Here is a 19497-nt window from a genome sequence, read left to right as displayed (position 1 = left end):
TTCTGACTTCCCCTCACTTTATGTGTACATATACACTAGAATGCAAACTCCGTAAAAACAGAGATTGTGTCTTATTCACTTACTATATTATCAATGCTTAGCGACTGTCACATAGAAGGTGCTCGATAAGTACATGTTGACTGATATAAATGTAAGAAAAATTAAAGCCATTCTCCCACCTACCTCTTACTGCCCGTTTTCAAGCGGAGGGAAAAAGTCAAGAATGTGAAAATGGTCATAGGCACAAAATTATTGCATTTTAAAAAGTATCTGAACACTCTATTAGTAAGGACTTTACAGGAAATGGTTACTAAAAACGACCTAGGAACCACTGTGTAGATTTTAAAGATAGTGATTTACAGCTCCTTAGTGGGCAATTACCATTTGACAAATATTTACTGAGCACCTACTATGTGCTGGGTGCTAGGAATGGAGATAGAGTAGTGCACAGGTCAGGCAAAACCCTACTGTCCTGGGGCAGACAGAACACTAATTACTGTGGTGAGTGTCTGGAAGCAAAAGTTCAAGGTCCTAATATCAAGGTGCTAACAATTTAGGAGATCAGGGACAACCTGAAGGGGATAAATTGGGCCCTAAGGGTGAATGGGGGAGGGTGCTGAAGATTGGAGCCTTTTCTGTGTTAGAGAAACAGTACAATGGGTAACTTTGAATAAATATTTAGGGAGTAGATTTTAGGGGACTTGATATTGACTGGATTGGGAGCTTGAAGGAGAGGAATGAATTAAGGATGGCACCTATTTCTGCCTTGAACAAATAGTGATGTTTCTGCCACATACCGAGATAGGGTGCATTGAAGAAAAAGACGTGTTCCAGTAAAGTTATGACTTGTATTGTTTCCTATTGCTGCTCTAACAAATTACCATAAACTTAGTGACTTAAAACAACACAAGTTTGTTGTCTTACAGTTCTGTAGGTCAGAAGTCTGAACTCAGTCTCACTGGCTGAAATCAAGGTGTCGGCAGGGCTGTGTTTTTTTCTGGAGGGTGTCAGAAGGAATCTGTTTCCTTGTCTTTTCCAGCTTCTAGAGGCTGCCCGCATTCCTTGTCTTTTGGTCCCTTCTTCCATCCTCAAAGCCAGCACTGGCCAGTCAAATCTATTTCATGAAGCCATCTGTCTGGTTCTGAGTCGCCTGCCTCCCTCTTCCCCATTTAAGAACCCTTTTGATTACATTGGACCCACCTAGATAATCCAGGATATCTCTTTATTTCAAGGTCTGCTAGTTTGCTATTTTATTTCCCCCTTGCCACACAGGATGACATACTCACAGATTGCAGGGATTATGACATCAATATCTTGCAGGGGGTCATATTGTCTCTACCACGTGTCTGTAGCCCAAACCGTCCCTGAACTTCAAACTCACGTACCTAATAGTCTGAAATCTTGGCTTGGATGGCCAACTGTCATCTAAAACTCACATGTCCAAAACCAAACTCCTGATCCCCCTAATCTTCTACTATGATTTTTCCCATCCCAGTAACTGGCACCACCATGTGCTCAATTGCCTGTCTGACTTCTCTCATTCCCACCCCACTTCCAAGCCATCAGAAAATACAGTGATCCCTTTCAACTATATCCTATATGTGACTCCTTCTCATTACTTCACCTCTTCCACTCTAGTCCAAGCTGTCTTCTTCTCTATTCAGATTGTTGAATGACAATCAAAAATGCTTCCTAAGTGGACTTCTTGGCTTCTGTTCTCACCCCATTCGGTCCACTCTTATTATAATACTCACTAGGAGACTTTTAAAAGTATAAGCCAGGTTGTGTTCCTCCTCTGCCACAGTGTCTTCCCATCATGCTTAGAATTAAGTCCAAAGCTTCATGACCCGTAGAGCTCCACATGCGCTGGCCTCTGGCCTCTCCTGCCGTCTCAGCTCCTACTGCTCTCCCCTCACTGCAGCCTCACGCTGCCCTCTTTGCGTTCCTCATACATTCTAAACTCCTCTCACTTAAGGGTCATTCCTTTAGGCCTAGGAAGGTCTTCCTTCAGATATTTCTCTAGGTCTCTGCTTAGAGTGGTCTTCCCCGACTACCTTACTTAAAATAGCCTGCATTAATTTTCTATTGCCACTGTAACAGATTACCAGCCCTCTGCACAGCAAAATAAGCAATCAGCAAAATGAAGAGGCAACCTACGGAATGGGAGAAAATATTTGCAAACCATATATCAGATAAGGAGTTAATAGCAAAAAGGAACTCATACAGCTCAATAGCAAAGAGATGAATAATGCATTAAAAAATGGGCAGAGGATCTGAATACATTTTTTCTGAAGAAGACATGCAGATGATCAACAGGTACATGAAAAGATGCTCAATGTCACTAATCATCAGGGAAATGCAAATCAAAAGCACAATGAGATAACATGTTGTAACTGTTAGAATGGCTATTATCAAAAAGACAAGAGAGAAGTGTTAGCAAGGATGTAGAGAAACGGGAACACTTGTGCACTGTTGGTGGGAATATAAAACAGTGCAGTTGCCATGGAAAAGAGTATGGGGGTTCCTCAAAAGATTAAAAATAGAGCTACCATATTATCCAGCAATCCCACTTCTGAGTGTACACCCAAAAGAGTTGAAATCAAGATTTCAAAAATATGTGTGCACTCCCATGTTCATTCCAGCATTATTCACAATAGCCAAGACATGAAAACAACCTCAATATCTATCAACAGATGAATGGAGATAGATATATATATATATATGCCACATTTTATTTTATATATGTATAAAATTTATACAAAATTTCAGCCTTTAAGAATAAGGAAATCCTACTATTTGTGACAACACAGATGGGCCTGGAAGACAGTATGCTAAGTGGAGTAAGTCAGCCACAGAAGGTCAAATGCTGCATGGTTCCTCTTATATGAGGCATCTAAAATAGTCAAATATATAGAAGTAGACAATCGAATGTTGGTTACCACGGGATGGGGGGAGGGGAATATGGGGAGTTATTGCTCAAAGGGTAAAAGTTACAATTATACAAGATAAGTAAGTTCCAGAGATCTGCTGTACAACATAATGCCTATCGTTAACAATAAGGTATCGTATACTTGATCTCATGTTGTGTCCTTACCACACACAAACAAAAAACCCCAAGGGGACACGAGGAAACTTTTGGAGGTGATGGATATGTTTATTACCTTGGTTGTGGTGATGGTAAAATGAGTGTATAGTTATGTCCAAACTCAACAAATTGTATACTTTTATCATGTGCAGTTTTTTGTACAGCAATTATACTTCCTTCTTCCAGCTAGCTGGGATGCAGATATCAAGGCTCCAGCTCATAAAAGCTCTTATTTGGGATTTTCTGTCACGTGCAGCTGAATCTAATACTAACTGCTGAGGTGGCAACTTTGGAATTTGCCCTGAGCTCCATGTGGTTCTTCCCGATACCAAAATAGGTTTCCTAACACAGTGATTCACCGCCTCTGCTTCAAATGACCCACAAAGCAAACTGGCGTCCGTCTTGACCTGGTCCACTATCTCTGGGTCTTGTGCAGTTGCAGGATTGGAGTTACCTTTGTTTGTGTTGTCGTGGAAAAAGCTGGCCTTTGCATTTTCTACCACCTGGGAGACTTGTGAACAATTCTGGCATGGTTTTGTGGGATCAGGACACTGGTGGTTGAATCAAAGGTTGAAACAGGTCACAATTGTTAGTCTGAACCTTACAATCAATATTCGAGAATACGCTGAGTGGAAAGCAGTGGGCTTTGGGGGTAAGAAAGGGAGAAATATAAATTACAGAAAGATGTAATGGGACCTAATAATGGAAGGGCGACTCCCCACATCAGCACAACGGGTAACAGACTTGCTTTGCCTTTAAATAGTTCGGCGGTTCTGCACTGGCTTATAACCCAGGTGTTTCACTCTAAGACTCGTACACTTTTTCATTATATTACAAATGACGTGGAAAAGCTTCAAAATAATCTAGGTCCATTTGGAACTATCACCGCATAGGACGTGACAAAAGAAAGGGATGTGAATAAACTCTCACTGCCATGACCTTGGCCTTCCAGTAGTTGTGCTGAAATGTCTTGGTTTATGCACAATATATTCACGACTAATAGCCTATATTTTTCAATTCAGCCACTCATGTCAGGAATATTCCCTCTGGACATAGAATTATTGAATTTAAACAAACACTTATTGGGCACCTATAATTGGTCAAACTAACAAGCATTTAGGTTGATTTAGACGATTGCCTACACCTAATTAGCATTCCAATTTAACAAACTGTGCTAACTGGTCCCTGAAGGTTCATTAGTAACCGTTTCCTTTGCTTCACAAATGCTCACTTAAAATTTCATACTTAAGAAATGCATGAATTAAATCGCAACTTCACACTCAAGAACGGTTCCTCCCTCAAGTATAGAGAATTTGCATGCCCTGGTCAACTGTTTTGGACTATTTAAGCACCTAATATCTCCTTTCCATAAGTATCATAGTTATTGCCAACCAAAGTCCAGGATTCGAAACACTTAGCCAAGATCAGGAGATGTTTGTAAACACCAGTAATAAGGGCACAAGGAGTTAATTAAACAAACATGGTTTGGGATGAAAGCAGTCAAGCTATACATGAATTTGCCCATTGTTTGTGGTTGGTTGTCTCACAACCACATGTCCTGGAAATGATGGATGTTCCTTCATTGTGCCAGAAGTAATTATTCCACTCCTCTTTTTTGTTTTATAGTCATCAAACAAAGTAGTAAAAACTTATTAGTCCTTTATAATTGCTGATACTTCAAGGTAAGTGCAGTAAGTGGGGCAGAATAAAGGAAATAATTCCCCTGCCAGAGTTTCCAGTACCCTACTCCACGATAACTTCTCAAGTTTTTTTTCAACCTTTTTCAGAGCACTGCATAGAAATGTCTTCTGCATTATTGTTAATGGCCTAAAAAGTAGTCTTCAGACTTCATAATGCATTAGGATGATTGGATACTTGTTCAAAAATACTGATATTGACCACATGCCTCCCTGCTCCAAACCACATAAAATCTACAGCTTCAGTATCTAATGGGACGATGCCTGGAAAACTGTTTCAAATTATACCTTTTCTCTTTCCTTTCACCCCTTCTTCCCTTAGCCTCTCAATTACCTTTGTATTCTGGTATAATTTCCTTCCCCCACCTGCCACCTCACATGATTGAGAACCTCTGCTCTAAAAAACAAAGTAAACCCTTTGTCAGAAAAATAATGTGTGATTGCTGTAGAAAGAATTGTCTTACAACTGATTTTGTTGAGGTAGGGTGATGATGTAAAGAGAGAAATACATATATTGTAAAATATTTACGCACATTCTGAGGGGAAAACATAAAGATACGATAAGTCAAGACATTTTTCTTAGGGTGATGCCATATAGAGATTGAATTTTGAGCAGAGTTCTGAAAGAGGATGTAGAGGAGGAAGACAAATCCTCTATCCTCTGGGTCCTTCTGGCTGGGCTATGAATTAAATTCACGTGAGACAGAATAACAGGAGAAAATCAAACAAAGCTTTATAACAAATATACATGGGAGAAACTCAGGAAAACTGAGCAACTCACCAAAAAGGTGGAAGCTCTCACCTTAAATACCATCCTTAAAAGAGGATGTTGGCGGTTGGGGGAGTCAGTTATGGGAGATTACTAGAAAAGCACAGTAAATGAGAGTAAGGTTTTTATGCAGATTTAAGTCCTTGCCTTCTGCATTGTTAAGAGTTTCTAGAGATAAGGTCATCCCCCTCTTCCTCACAGAGAGGGAGACACCTTTACAGATAGAGATTTCCTTACAAATGTAAATGTCTCTTACAAGGGGAAACTTCTACTTTGACTTGGTTTTTAGAGCTTTTCCGATGTCTGCAATTTTTCAAAGTAACCAGCCCAAAATAATCCTTATGCCAAAGAGAGACATTTTGGGATGGCCAATTCTGATCCCCCACGGGAATAACAGATAATGATGAGGAGGAAGAGGAGGGCATGTTGTGCGTGGGCAGAGGATGAAACAGACAAATCAGGGGTGAGGAATCACAAGGGTTCAGGATACAGATAATGTTGGCAGAAAGTACTTGTTTGCCACTTGCCAAGTTTTCAAAAAGGATCAATTATGGCAAACAGCTGCTACCTTTCACTCACTCCTTCCTAAGGTCAGAGAGGTGATTTTATGATGAGACTGGGCCTAGGATCTCTTTGTCTCTGTCCCTGTCTCTTTTAGGCTAGCCATCCCTTAGCTCTGTCCCTAGCCTGCTTGAAACTGGCAGTCAATTTAAGGGAAAGGTAAAGCTAAGCCATATTTTATAATCTAGCTTTATCAATAAAAAGGCTGATAATTTACCTTCATTCCTCTGAATTCTACACCTAATTCTTATCACATCTGATCCAAGAGGTTAAAAGAAAGACAATAGTGTGACCTTTAAATCTCAAAGCACAGTCTAATTGAAAAACAAGTAGAAAATTAGGATAAACTTGCTTGTCTTCCTGAAACTCCACTTTGATCATGTCAGTCTCTGTTTATTTTCTTCATAGGATTCCAATCATCTCCACAAAGTCTCGGTTTCTCTGACTTTTAAGGCCTCCCATTTTTTACCCCTTCTCTTCCAGAGCAGCCTTATTTCTCACTGTATTGGGATCACAGTACTTACCATCCTCATAGTCCTTTTTAAAGGAAATTGCTCTTGTTACTTAGGTGGCAGTCTTAGGTAGCCATTTCTGTACCATATGACTCCTGGCCATGGTTGATTGGATTAGGGACAGACATGTGATCCAAAGGCAACCAATTTATAGGCTGACCAACAATGTGTCGTATGACCTTGTACAAAAAGCTCTGCTCAAACAAGTATGAAGGTGGCCTTAGTCAAGGGGAACAGGATGGTTGGGAGCCGGAGGACCAGTAAACCCAAAGAGAAGCAGCAACTGAGAGAGACTGGTGGTATCAGGAGGGACAACTGGAGGGAGCTTGCTTGCTCTTCAGGAATACATAACCCAGTGTGCTGTCCATCTACTCTAATTTACTTGACCTCAGAAGGCATGTGTTTTTACACCAGTTGGTCACAAACTTGCACATGAAATGTGGAATCCTGAACATGCATGTTGGGGTCCTGCATCTTCTGTCCATGTCCTACCTTTTCTCAGCTCTTGCCTCTCTTCCACCCATGCACTGTGCAGTGTCACATTGTCCTTGAAGCTTTTCAAAGGTACCAAGTTCTTTCCCTCCTCTGAGTTTTCATACAGGTTCTTCTGTCTGTATGGATAGCTCTACCCTATCCCACTCATTCCCAACCCTATTATTTCCCTTGCTGGCTTCCCTTCATTTAAGTCCCAGGTGAAATGTCACTTCTTTGGGCCCTCCCAACTGAAATATGATCCCTGGTTTATTCTTAGCATTTCATGTTCCATTCCTTCATAGCACTGATCGTATTTTGCAGTTGTCTTTTTATTTGCATATTTATTTATTTGATGACTGCTCCTTCCATTAGTCTGGAATCCACATGTGCAGTAAGGATTACGTGCGTTTTTGTTCACCACCATCTTCTCAGCATTTAGCTCAGTGCCTAAGGATGGTAGATTCTTAATGTACATTGAATGAATTAATGAATTATAATAAATGGTCCCCATAATTCTGCTCATTCCCATCTGCTTTTCTCAAGTCCAGACATAAGTCTCTTCACTCTTTCTCTATTTTTGTTTCCTTCTTCTCTTTCAATTGCATTTATAGTTTAACCACTACAAGCACACTTGGCACTTATTATTATATCTTCCATTATTCCTTAGTTGATTTATGTATTCTAGGTTAATTTATACATTGATGAAAGCAAGAATGCCATAAATCCCGTCCTTCCCCAAAGTGCCTAGCACAGTACCAGACCTGTTATGAAAACTTATTAAATACTTAACCTAAAACAAAGTTCCTTTTAGTGACCACACCAAAAGATTGAGACGCAGGGTCCCTTGAAGCTCTAGAGAATTACTTTTAAGTCTCACACATTAGGGAAACTCTTCAGGAGAAGGAACTGTGCCTTCTTTTTTCTTTGTAAATCTTGGCACCTGAGCTAACATCTGTTGTCAATCTTTTTTTTTCCTTCTTTTCCCCAAAGCGCCCCAGTACATAGTTGTATATTCTAGTTATAGGTCCTTCTGGTTGTGCTATGTGGGACACCGCCTCAGCATGGCCTGACGAGCAGTCCTGGGTCTGCACCCAGGATCTGAACCAGTGAAACCCTGGGACGCTGAAGCAAAGCACACAAACTTAACCACTTGACCATGGGGCTGGCCCTCCAGAACTGTGCTTTCTATCATCATCATCCTAATGATTGACAATTAAAGGCTCACAGATGCGCAGCTCTGGAGGAAGCACTGGGGAGGTTTCAAGGTCCATTTTCGAACATAGTTCTAATATGTTTTTCAATTAAAATTTAAACAGACAACTAAGACCTGCTTTGTGCTTTGAATACTAATAGTCAGATTCACTGGTTACCTTTGCATGAACAAAGTCATAAATGGTGAGTAAGCCTTGGTTATTCATCCAAAAATTAAACTTTGATTTACTAGCATAAAATTCAAAATTATTGGCTTTCACTCTACTTTTTGAACCTGTTCTGCCTTATTTTTCTTTTGGTTTTACTGTTTCATCTTTATCTCATCTCCCCATCTAGATTATAAAGGTCTTCGAGAGTAGGTGCCATATCTTCTTTTTAAAACAAGTAGGGTTTATTTTAGTTTTACTTCCTATTAAAGTTTATGTACTTATTAAATTAAAACTGCACATATTGAAAGTGTACAATTTGATGAGTTTTGCCATATGTTTATACCCAAAAACTCTCACCACAGCCAAGATACTGAACATTTCTAACACCTTCAAAAGTTTCTATGTGCCCCTTCCAATTTATGCCTCACTTCATTCCTTATGCCATGCAATCACTAATCTATTTCTATCATTATAAGTAAATTTACATTTTATAGACTTTTATAAAAACAGAAGCACACAGTATATACTCTTTTTTTTGCCTAGATTCTTTCATTCAATATGGTAATTTTGAAAGTCATTCCATTCACTGGAATTAGTTGAGGCATATATTAGTAGGCGGTACCTTTTGGCTGTTGAGTGCTGTTCCATTATATGGTTATACCATATTTTGTTTATTTAGTGCTGATGGACATTCAGGTTATTTCCAGTTTTAGACTATTACAAATGAAGCTGCTATGAACATTTGTGAACATTTGTTTTCATATGGAATTGGGTTACAGATGGTGGAATCACTGGGTTATAGATGGCATATGTTTAATTTAAAGCCTACTAAACTGTTTTCCAAAGTGGTTGTACCATTTTTCATTCCCACCAGCAGTTTGGGAAGATGCATCATGCCCAAAACTTGGTATTACCAGTCTTTTTAATTCCAGCTATTTTGAAAGGTGTTCAATGGTATATCATTGTTTTAGTTTTTTCTCATGATGACAAATGATCATAAACATTTTTTTATGTGCTTATTATCGATTTGTATATCTTCTTTTGTGAAACATCTGTCATATCTTTTGCCCATTTGTAAACTGGCAAGTTGTAAGAGTTCTTTATATATTTCCAGAATCAAGTCCTTTGCCTGATAATTTTTAAATGTTTACATCTATCTTCTTGAGGTGGAATTTTAGATCATTGAGAATGTGTTATATTTTTCTGGTTCTTTTGAGTTCTATCATGGGCATTATGAAAGTTTCATGGCATAGACTCTGGGTTCTATTATATTCCTTTGAGGAATTTTTGTTGATGTTTCCTTTTTTACCGTCAATTAGCCAGGTATGACTTAAGCTATAACTCCTTTATTCCTCTCTCTGGGCAGTAGTCTATGTCTTAGTTCAATTCTTTAAGCCTTTGCTGTGTTGCTTTGTTCCACAGATGCATGGTTAAGGGGTTGTTTTTAGTTTTCATACATAGAATTAGGGGATTTACTTCTCTCTGGCTTTCTCTCTCTGGGATTCCCTTCTTGCTCTCCAGTGGTGGCTGTTGTTACTCAGGCTGTTTCCTTGGTTCTCCCAGCCAGAAAGATGCTGGGGCTTCTCTCATAGTTTTAGCTTCCTGTGCTGCAATAAGACTCTGCAACTAGAGCCCAACTTTGAGGTGAAGCCATGGGAAAACACAAAACTCAGCCCCATGCTTGTTGCTGCTCCAAATTTCTACTTTCCTGCTTAATATGCCTGCTTTTGTTTAGTCTTCAGAATCTTCAGATTTGAATTTTTTTCTAGGGTCTCCAGTTGTTATGAGTGGAAGAATAGGTCTGTAAGAGAGTTATACTACCATATCAGAAGTGGAGCTCCACCATATATTCTAATATCTCTTTTAATTTCACTCTTATCTCTTTAGAGCTAGAGCAGGGGGGTTAGAGATCAGATCACCATTTTTCTTTCTGCTTCTTCATGAATACACATGGCCAAGACACATGAAAGGACATCCAGGAGACAAAAGTTGGGAGGTTGGGGATGTGGTTGAGGAGAGATCAAAAGTGTCAAAATTTTGCTAAGCATTACAGAATAGATCTTTCGGTCTTAAGTGGGTTGCCAATAAATGGACTATGTCCAATTTTTTTTTTGCCTGTTTATAATACCTGCCATTATTGAACATCTACTATATGTCAGACATTGTACTTGGTGATTTACATACATTATCTATAATCCATATGTCTATAAATACTAAAGATTTTTTTCAACTCTGTTTCCCTATGTTGGGGAATGGGTCTCAGGAAGGTTAACACGTTGTGCAATGTCACATAGTTTATAAGTTGTGGAACTGGGGGCACAAACCCTTTCAAATCCCTGCCCCTTCCCTTTTATCATCCTACTCCTCAGGCTCGAATTCTATACTAGTGTCTCTGTATTATTTTGACCAGAGCATCATTTAATTTTCTTGACTAAGCACGCTGTTGATCTCTCCCAAAGAAGTTACCTTCTACGCAAAATATTTCCAGATCTGCACAAAAATTGGAGACTGAAGAAGAATTTTATTTGTGCTCAAAAGGGAAGCCCAGTCTCATTTCCCTAGGGAGTTCTCCTCTATCAAAAACTACACTCCAGGTATTTGCTCACACAGCCTTCAATAGACGCTTGTTGAGAGGAATTGAGTCCTTGCAAAAGTGTTTGGTGAGATCAAGTGAATCATTGAAATAACCATGAGGGTTCAAAATCATATGGAACTTGAGCCATCTATTAACACCTTTAATGGTACCTTAATACATAACATTGTAACAATGTGAAACTCATTAGCAGCTTGTTCTCTGTCTTCTGTAATCAATGGTTTGCTTTCACTTACAAGATTTTTTTCTTGCTCTGCTTCACAAAAGAAGAGATGAGGACTAATGGATAAACATACCCAAAACAGGGAAGCTTTATACATTCTTAAAAAGTTTCTTAACATCTTTCAGAGTTAAAAACAGAGTTTTTGTCCATGAATTATTTTCTATCCATAACATTATAGTTCCATTTGTGGAGGAAACATGGTTATTTCTGAAAAGGCTAGTTTTCTTTTTTTTTTCTGTTGATGACTCATTCAGTGTTCATTTAGTAAACACTTGTTTAGCACCTTAGACGTGCCAGACACCATTCTGAGCCCTGGGGCTGAAGCAGTGAAGAAAATAAAGAAACACCGTTGTCCACATGAGCTTAACCTCCAGTGGGAGAGAGAAACACTAAACAAATAAATTAATAAAATAACAAAGGCATGAAATATATACCATGTCAGTGGTGATGAGGGCTGTGGAGAAAACTAAATCAGAGAAAGGAGCTAGATAGTGCTGTTTTAAATAAGATAGTCAGAGAAGGCCTCACGTGGTGGATCACCTTGAAGCCAGGACCTAAAGGAGACAAGCAATCAGGCTCTAGGGTATCTGAGTAAAAAGTATTCCAGACAGCTTGAGAGTCATTAATAGCTTGTTATCTCTCTTTTACGACCAACAGTTTGAGAGCCCTGAGTAGGGCTGCCCTGAGGATGGAGCTGGTACATTCAGGCACAGCAAATAGGCCAGTGGGGCCAGCACCAGCAACGGGATTGGGCGCTGGTGGAGTGAGGTTGCCGTATCATGTAGAGCAGTTATGCTGAGTAGGATGCAGGGGTGGAGGTTTGGTTTGAGCAGAGGAGGGAAATAGGATGACTTTTATTTTAGCAGAATTTCTCTGAATAAAATAGACTGTAGGAGACAGAGATCAGAGGAAAAGAACAGTGGAGGCGATTAAAATAATTCAGAGGCAAGATCCTAAAGGATTGGACCAGGGAAGTGACACGGGAAGAGGTGAGAAGTGCTTGTACTCTGGATATATTTTGAAGGGAGAGCTGAAAGGATTTGCTGAGTCGAATGGGAGAAAAAGTCGAGGATGAATCCAAAATTGTGACCTGAGCAACAGGAAGAATGTAGTTGTCGTTCACTGAGATAGAGAAGGCCTTGAGAAGAGTATAGTATGAAAGAATAAGAATATAATTTTTACATGTGTAGTTTTTGCAATGTCCATCAGACACCCAAGTAATGGGCAGTTGGACACAAGAATGCAGCGTTTAGGGGAAAGATTGGGCCAAAGATATAATTGTGAGAGTTATCAGAATATAGACGATGTTTAATAGCATGAGTATGGTTAAGATTACCATGTATTCCTGGAGTGGTATAAAATTAAGAGATCCAGGAGTTGAGGAACAATAAGAACAATAGACTGAGAAGGTCTAGCCAGTGAGATAGGAGGCCAAAGAGAAGAGAGTGTCCTGGAACCCAAATTAAGGAAATATTTCAAGGAAGTGAGCAATCAATGTGTCAAATACTGCTGACAAGTCAAATAAGGTGAGGAACAGCAACGTGGAGGTCAACAGAGACCATGATCATATTAAAACAGTTTTACTGGTGTGAAGGAACCAAAAGACCGGTTGCAAAACATTTTAGAGATAATTGGAAGAGAGGAACTGCAGACACTGAGTATAGACAATGCTTTTCAGGAATTTCCTTCTAAAAGAGAGGCAGAGAAATGGGGAGCAGCTGGAGGAAATGTAGGGTCAAGAGATTTTCTTTCAATTTAATAAGATGGGAGAAATCACAACACGTTTGTGTGCTCCTATGGATGATCCAACAAATTGGGAGAAATGGCGATGCAGGAGATAGTGGGGAGAATTACTGACAAAGACGTGAGAGAGGATGGAGCCTGGTGCACAGTGGAGGGGTTGGCATCACATGAGAGGGTGGACAGTTCATCTAGGGTAAAGAGGAGGAAAGACTGGGTATCTTGGCGGAGATTCAGGTGCATGTGGAATTTTCCTTCCCATTGCCAAAACATTTAGTTGGCAAAAGGAAGATTAAAAAATTGAAAACAATGTTGGCATCTAACATAAAGGCATGATAAATATTATTAATTTTACTGGGAAAAATCAAAGCTGGATGGGGTCAGCTTGTTCAGTCTTTCATTTTTCAAGACGAGGACACCAAGGCCAAGAAGTTAACAGCTAGTTGTTGGTAGAATTGATTCCATGTCATAATCAGTGCTTAGCTCACTACATGGTATTACTTGGTTATTTACAAAGTTACCATCCCAGTTGGTAAACATAATATTTTACATGGAATATCTGTGAAAAAAATTATATCAATAAATAATATATATCAAATAAGCACATAGTAATAAGAAAGCGTAAATTGTAGTCTTTCATATCACTTCATTAAACCATGATAACAACCATAAGTTACGCATTATTGTTACCAATTTTGCAGATGATAAAATTAGTATCTTAAAGTAGTTAAGTAACTTATCTAAGATTACACAGATATAGGTGGCAGAACCCGATCTGAAATCCATGTTTTCTGACTCAAATCTACCATATCTCTAATATATTTTGTTACTTCTAATAATGAAATCTCAAATCATGCTCCTGAATTATCTAAAAGGTTAAATTATTTTCAATATCTTCTATTAAGGTAAGGAAATATGTAAGTCAAATGCAATTAAAATAAATGTTTTACCACTTTAGGGAATAAGGTTCAGTTGTCTGAAGATATCATTTTTCCAGAACTCCTTATTTTCCAACGGTAAAGGAGATGTCCAAACGCAAAAGAGAACTGATGATTAGAAGGCAACTGATGAAAATAAAACTTTTTTGGATGAGTTCAACTTAAAACTCAGACAGGCTTGTTTAAGAGTCACTGATCCTTTGAGGTATGGAAGTGTGTTTTATATTTCTAAGATCTTGAGATCATTGGTGGGAAGAAAAGCTGATACTTGAGAGGCATGATTTAAGAGAAGATCCTGACTCATGTAAATTGGAACCCAATGAGCCAAAAAATCCAAATATTTATCAAAATTTTTGCACTAGTTTTGCACCTGATACCCCTGAACCAACTAAGATGAGCAAAAGTTCTCTTGAAGCTAGTTTTCTCAGGATTTCAGAAGTAGAAGATGGATTGGATACCATTGTCCTACTTCCTCCAGGTTAACCTTGGGACACACACTATTATCCTTGGACCAATTTTTCTCAGTTTGCATGCGAGACTGTTCCTTTGGGTCTCTAGGTAGAATTTTGGTTGTCTTCTGGGTCAATCAGTTATCACTTTGACTGAGACTGAGGCTTTACCATCTCACATTGGTAGAAATGCATTTCTTATCTACTTTCTTGTCTTGGGCTTCTAGCAGCTTTTTACTGTGGTGAAATGATTTTTTTCAAGAAGTAATAACAATAATGACAATTTATGGAGTATTTACCAGATGGTAGTCATTGTGAAAAACCCTTTAAAAGTATTCAAACTCATTTTATTCTGCTAATAACCTTATGTAAGTACTATTTCCATCTGACTTATTATACAGATGAGTAATCTGAGGTTTAGAGAAGTTAAGTAACTTGCCCAGGGCCCTACAGCTTGTAAACATTTTCTATGTAACTCTGGAGATTCTTTCATGGTTTGAAGGACTTAGGAAAAAGCTTGGAACTGTCTTATTTTTGTGAGAGAGGCCCTGGGGAGAAAGGGGGAAAGTGAAAGGTAACAAGTTGACAAGAAAGTCTGTCTAGCACTTGAGAGTCTCCTTCTAGCTAGAAATCTCTATAGTCCTCAGAAAGACAATTGCTTGAGGCCACCATCTTTGGAGATGCACCAAGGAAGATTTGAGTTTTACTTGTATGGCCCCATTTACAAGTTGAGAATCACTGCTCTGCGTGGATGCTTCAAACTCATCTTGGCATTGTAGTCAATGCTTTAATGAAAATGAAGACTAGACAGGAGAAGTCAAAAGGCAAGTGATTTGGGTTCTATTAACATCTTACATAGTTCACTTTCCTATCTTGAAAGGATCTTGTTAATTCCCAGTAAAATGAACCTCTTGTTCTTCTGCTTTTCTGTTTCAGATTGAAAGCATTGTGTTGATTTTCCTGACTCTGCATGTTCCAGCTCACTCAGAATGGGACTGGTTGAGTCTTGCCCTTGGTTTCCATTTGTATATGTTGTTTCTGGCCTCTTTCATGCCTTCTAATCTGTTGGAACTGCAACCCAGTCTTTCCTTTGCTTGTCACCTCTTGGAGTTTCTTCCAAGGGATCTTGATCTTAATTCAATTGTCAGGTTGATCTTAACACTTAATGACTTCATTTTGGTCTACCCTTCCATCTGTCCAGGTCTGTGCCTTAATGGGTAGGTCTGATCCCAGTGTCTATCTACTCTCCCTTCCTCAACTGTCTTGTTTTGAATGCAGGATCATGTTTCATTTATACAGCGTGATCATTCATTCATTTATTCACTCTTCATTTAGTTAGATCCACAGATATTTTTGAAGTTCTTTCTAGGTGCCAAGCCTTTTGTTAGGTTCTAGGTGTATACTGATAAATAAAATAGACAAGATTCTTTCCAATGCTGAGAAATTCCTTTACTGGTGTGCCTGCATTTCTTCTTGAAAATCTCTGACTTCTATAGAGTTTCAATCAGGTTATGTGTAAACGAAAATATATACCTGTGCATTTTAAGCATTAAATCAGAATCTTAAAGAATCAAAATTCACTCACAAGAACATTTCTATAAAAACCAACTAAAAATGAATTAAAGGGAAAGGTAAATCTAGTTAAATAAATATATTTTAAAATCTATTATATTATTTTTCAGGTCTAAATATAAGGAAAGGAGAAAATTTTCATTTTAGCTGCTTCACGTAGAGTATGAAACAGGAAACTGCTTGAATTCAACTTCTACCACCATCCAGTGGTTATCCCACTTCACAAAATTTAAGGTGTTTTCTTGTTTTTGGGGGGTGTTACTTTTCATATGTTCAAAAATATACCTACATTCGCCTTTTTGTTTTCACTTGCTGGGAAGACAAATTCTGTGTATGCTGAGGACAATTAAAAATAATCACAGTTCCTCTTTCCCAGTTACTGTCATTGTTATGACCATTGTAGGTTTGTGACAATGTCTGCCTGGACACAGAAATCAGGAGAGAGCATTCATGTGTTAGGGGCTTTTTAGAAATTAACCATCTTTGGTTCAAACTGTGGCATTAAAGTGGATAGACCACATTGCAATTGATGGCATAGGCATAATTTCATGGAAAATGTGTGTTTAGGATCCTAAGAAGATAAGCAAAGGCCCTGTAGTTGTGTTTCTGAAGAGTAAGGAAAAGCAAATGGGGAGCATTTGGGGACAACACATGAACCTGCCACTAAAACTAAGCAGCTGCAGACAGATCTTTTTTCCAAGAAGAGATTAATGAGGGGAAAAAAACTCTTAAATCCTGTGTTGTTAAAACATGCACACACATACAAAACTCAGTGCCACTTGGGTAAATAATAATTTGATTTTTAAAAGACCCCCAGTCTCGGCACTGTGCAATTACAATTTTAACCAGTAACTACAAACTTTAATTAACTAAGCTGTGAAATGCAAACTGTCCTAAGTTACAAAGCATTACATGTTAAACACGACTTCAGAATGGAACTAGCCAATTAAAGCTAGTAATCAAGTTAATACATAAGAGATTCACTGAGTATTGTCCTTTCCTACATTTTATTAATGGTTTGTGTGAAACTCTGCCACAAAAAATGTAGAATTGCTTCAAAATTACAGGCTACACTTCTAATTGAATCAAGAGAAAATAAGTATCAATAAAAGGCAAACTCTGGGAAATGAAACAGTATACGTGATTTAAATTTGGTTGCTTCATACACATTTTGATCATGTACTTTCTTCAAGGTCACCTTGATTTCTCTGTTTATTTTGGAAGTCCAAAATTTATACTATGGGGATAGTTTATTTAGAATGGTGAATCCAAATTTAATGATTCAATAATTCAGAAGATCTTTTTTATTCTTTAGAATGTAGTTTATATCTTAATACTTTGGCATAACTCATTACAATACCACACTTAGCATAGTGCCAAGAATATGAGAGGCATTCAATAAAAATTTGTGAAACTAAACTCAATTCAGCTTGTCTCCATCTAAGTGATGGTTGTTTGATATTTCTTCCCCATTTCCCTTTCTATGAAGTAGACTCTATCGTAGTCTATCTACCATGTCCTATAGGAACTCAAAACTCAATATATCCAAAGAAAAATTCATTCTGTTTCATCCATCCATCTATGATTCATGTCATCTAAATCCACCTAGTTATGCAAACCAGGGACCTTGAAGTCATCCTTTCTTTGCTCTCTTTCAGCAACCCCTGTCCATATCTGTCAAATTTGTCACCACTTGTCCATATCCATGGCCACTGCCTTGGGCATCATCTCTTTGTGTAGTGCATCATCTCTTTGTCTAGACGGGCACAGCATGCTCCTGAATGGTCTACTTGACTTCTTTTATTTCTTATCTCAGTCATTCTATACCCTGTTACTAGAGTTATTTTTCTAAGATAATATTTTCTTCCCTTCCCTTTTGGTAATTTTCCCAAGTATAAGATAGCATCTAAACTCTTCAGCATAATAGATGAGAAACTCCATGGTCTTCAGTAGTTTATCTGTTTCACTCTCATCTATAGCAACTCTCACTATCACTTCCCTCAAGCTGGCTGAAATTCTTGAAGTCCCAGAAGCATGCTGTACACATCTATACATTTGTTTTTTTCTTTACAGTGTTTTCTCTGTCTACTGAATTTCTATTCTTTTTCAGATCTTAGTTAAAATGTCACTTTCTTTGAAGATTTTCTTCTCTTCTCCAGACAGGGATAAATATTCTAGGTTATCTGCCTTTTAAAGTATTACTTGACATCCTATACTGCTATTTGCTTAGATGTCTGAATCTTCTACTGGATAGTGAATGTGGCTCAAAGATAAATTCCAATGATTCTCACCTCCAGATATTCATGCCTTGTATAACCCCTCTCCTTGAGTGTGAGCCAGACTTACTGATGTACTTATAATGAAAAGAGTGTAGCAGAAGTAATAGGATGTCACTTCCAAGATTTGGTTATACAAAGACTTTGGCTTCTGCCTTGAGTGCTCACCCTCTCTTGGCCTCTCACTTTCTTACCCTAAGGGAAGCCAGCTGCCATGTTGTGAGTTGCCATATGGAAAGGTCCACGTGACAAGGAACTGAGAGTGGCCTCTGGCACACAGGCAGTAAGGAAGTGAGGCCTTTGGTCCAACAGCCTATTAGGAACTGAATCCTATCAACAACCATGTGAAGAACCTTGGAAGAAGATTCCCAGCAATAGAAAACCAACACACTCTCTTCGATATCAAGGCATCAACTGCATCACACTGTCCTTCAAGAAAGATTTATTTGAGGTCTCTTGCTATGTGCTAGCCAGGCACTAAGCTAGGCAGTAGTTCAATAATCAAAACCACAGAGGCCCTTTGTTCTTTTCCTGGATGTCTTTCTCTCCAAAGCTACTTCCTATCTGCCTACAAGCCTGCTCAGGTCTTCCCTATCCTATGCAAATAAAAATGAAAACCCTTCCCTCAGTCCCAGTACTTTCCCAAACTACTATCTTCTCTCTCTTCAATGCGTGATGGGTCCATAGAACAAAAAAGACTGCCAGTATGACTTGGATACAGTAAAAAAGTGAAGAGTGCGTGAGGTGGGGTCAGAGGAAAAGACATAGAAAAAATCATATGGAGCATTATAAGCCATGATACAAAACTTGATTCTATACCAAGTACAATGAGAAGACAGCATCGTTAGTGGTAACTAAACAGCAGTTATATCCATTAGCACTATAGCTTTCAGTGTCTAGACTACTATATGAGCTTGTCAATAGCTTTTTTAAGATCTGGAAAAAAATTCATTGTCTTAAAAATGAAAAAAACTACCCGGAAGATTAGAATCATAAAAGTATAGTTAAATGTCCACAGAATATGATATCATGGCAAATAGTTAAGCACAGTTTAATTCAACTTTACTTAAATGTATACACAGTAGGTTTAAACCATAAGAACAAAATAAATGAGTTATCTTTAAGAAAATTCAAATTTATAAAAATTATTAAAAACCTTTAAAATTTTTATTAGAAGAGTTATATTTAACATGTGACATGGGTGTATTTTTATATGTTTGAAATGATATGCTGTGGGAGCCTCCAAA

General features: G+C 38.3%; 1 long non-coding RNA gene across 2 annotated transcripts in view; it reads left to right on the top strand.

Moving 5' to 3' along the window:
* Positions 1-19497, top strand: part of LOC111775099 (uncharacterized) — a 253524-nt gene that overhangs the window by 44297 nt on the left and 189730 nt on the right. The gene's annotated exons all lie outside the window — the stretch shown is intronic.

Source organism: Equus caballus, chromosome 9 (assembly GCF_041296265.1).
Source record: "Equus caballus isolate H_3958 breed thoroughbred chromosome 9, TB-T2T, whole genome shotgun sequence".
Taxonomy (NCBI): Eukaryota; Metazoa; Chordata; class Mammalia; order Perissodactyla; family Equidae; genus Equus; species Equus caballus.
This window is presented reverse-complemented; position numbering and strand designations above follow the sequence as displayed.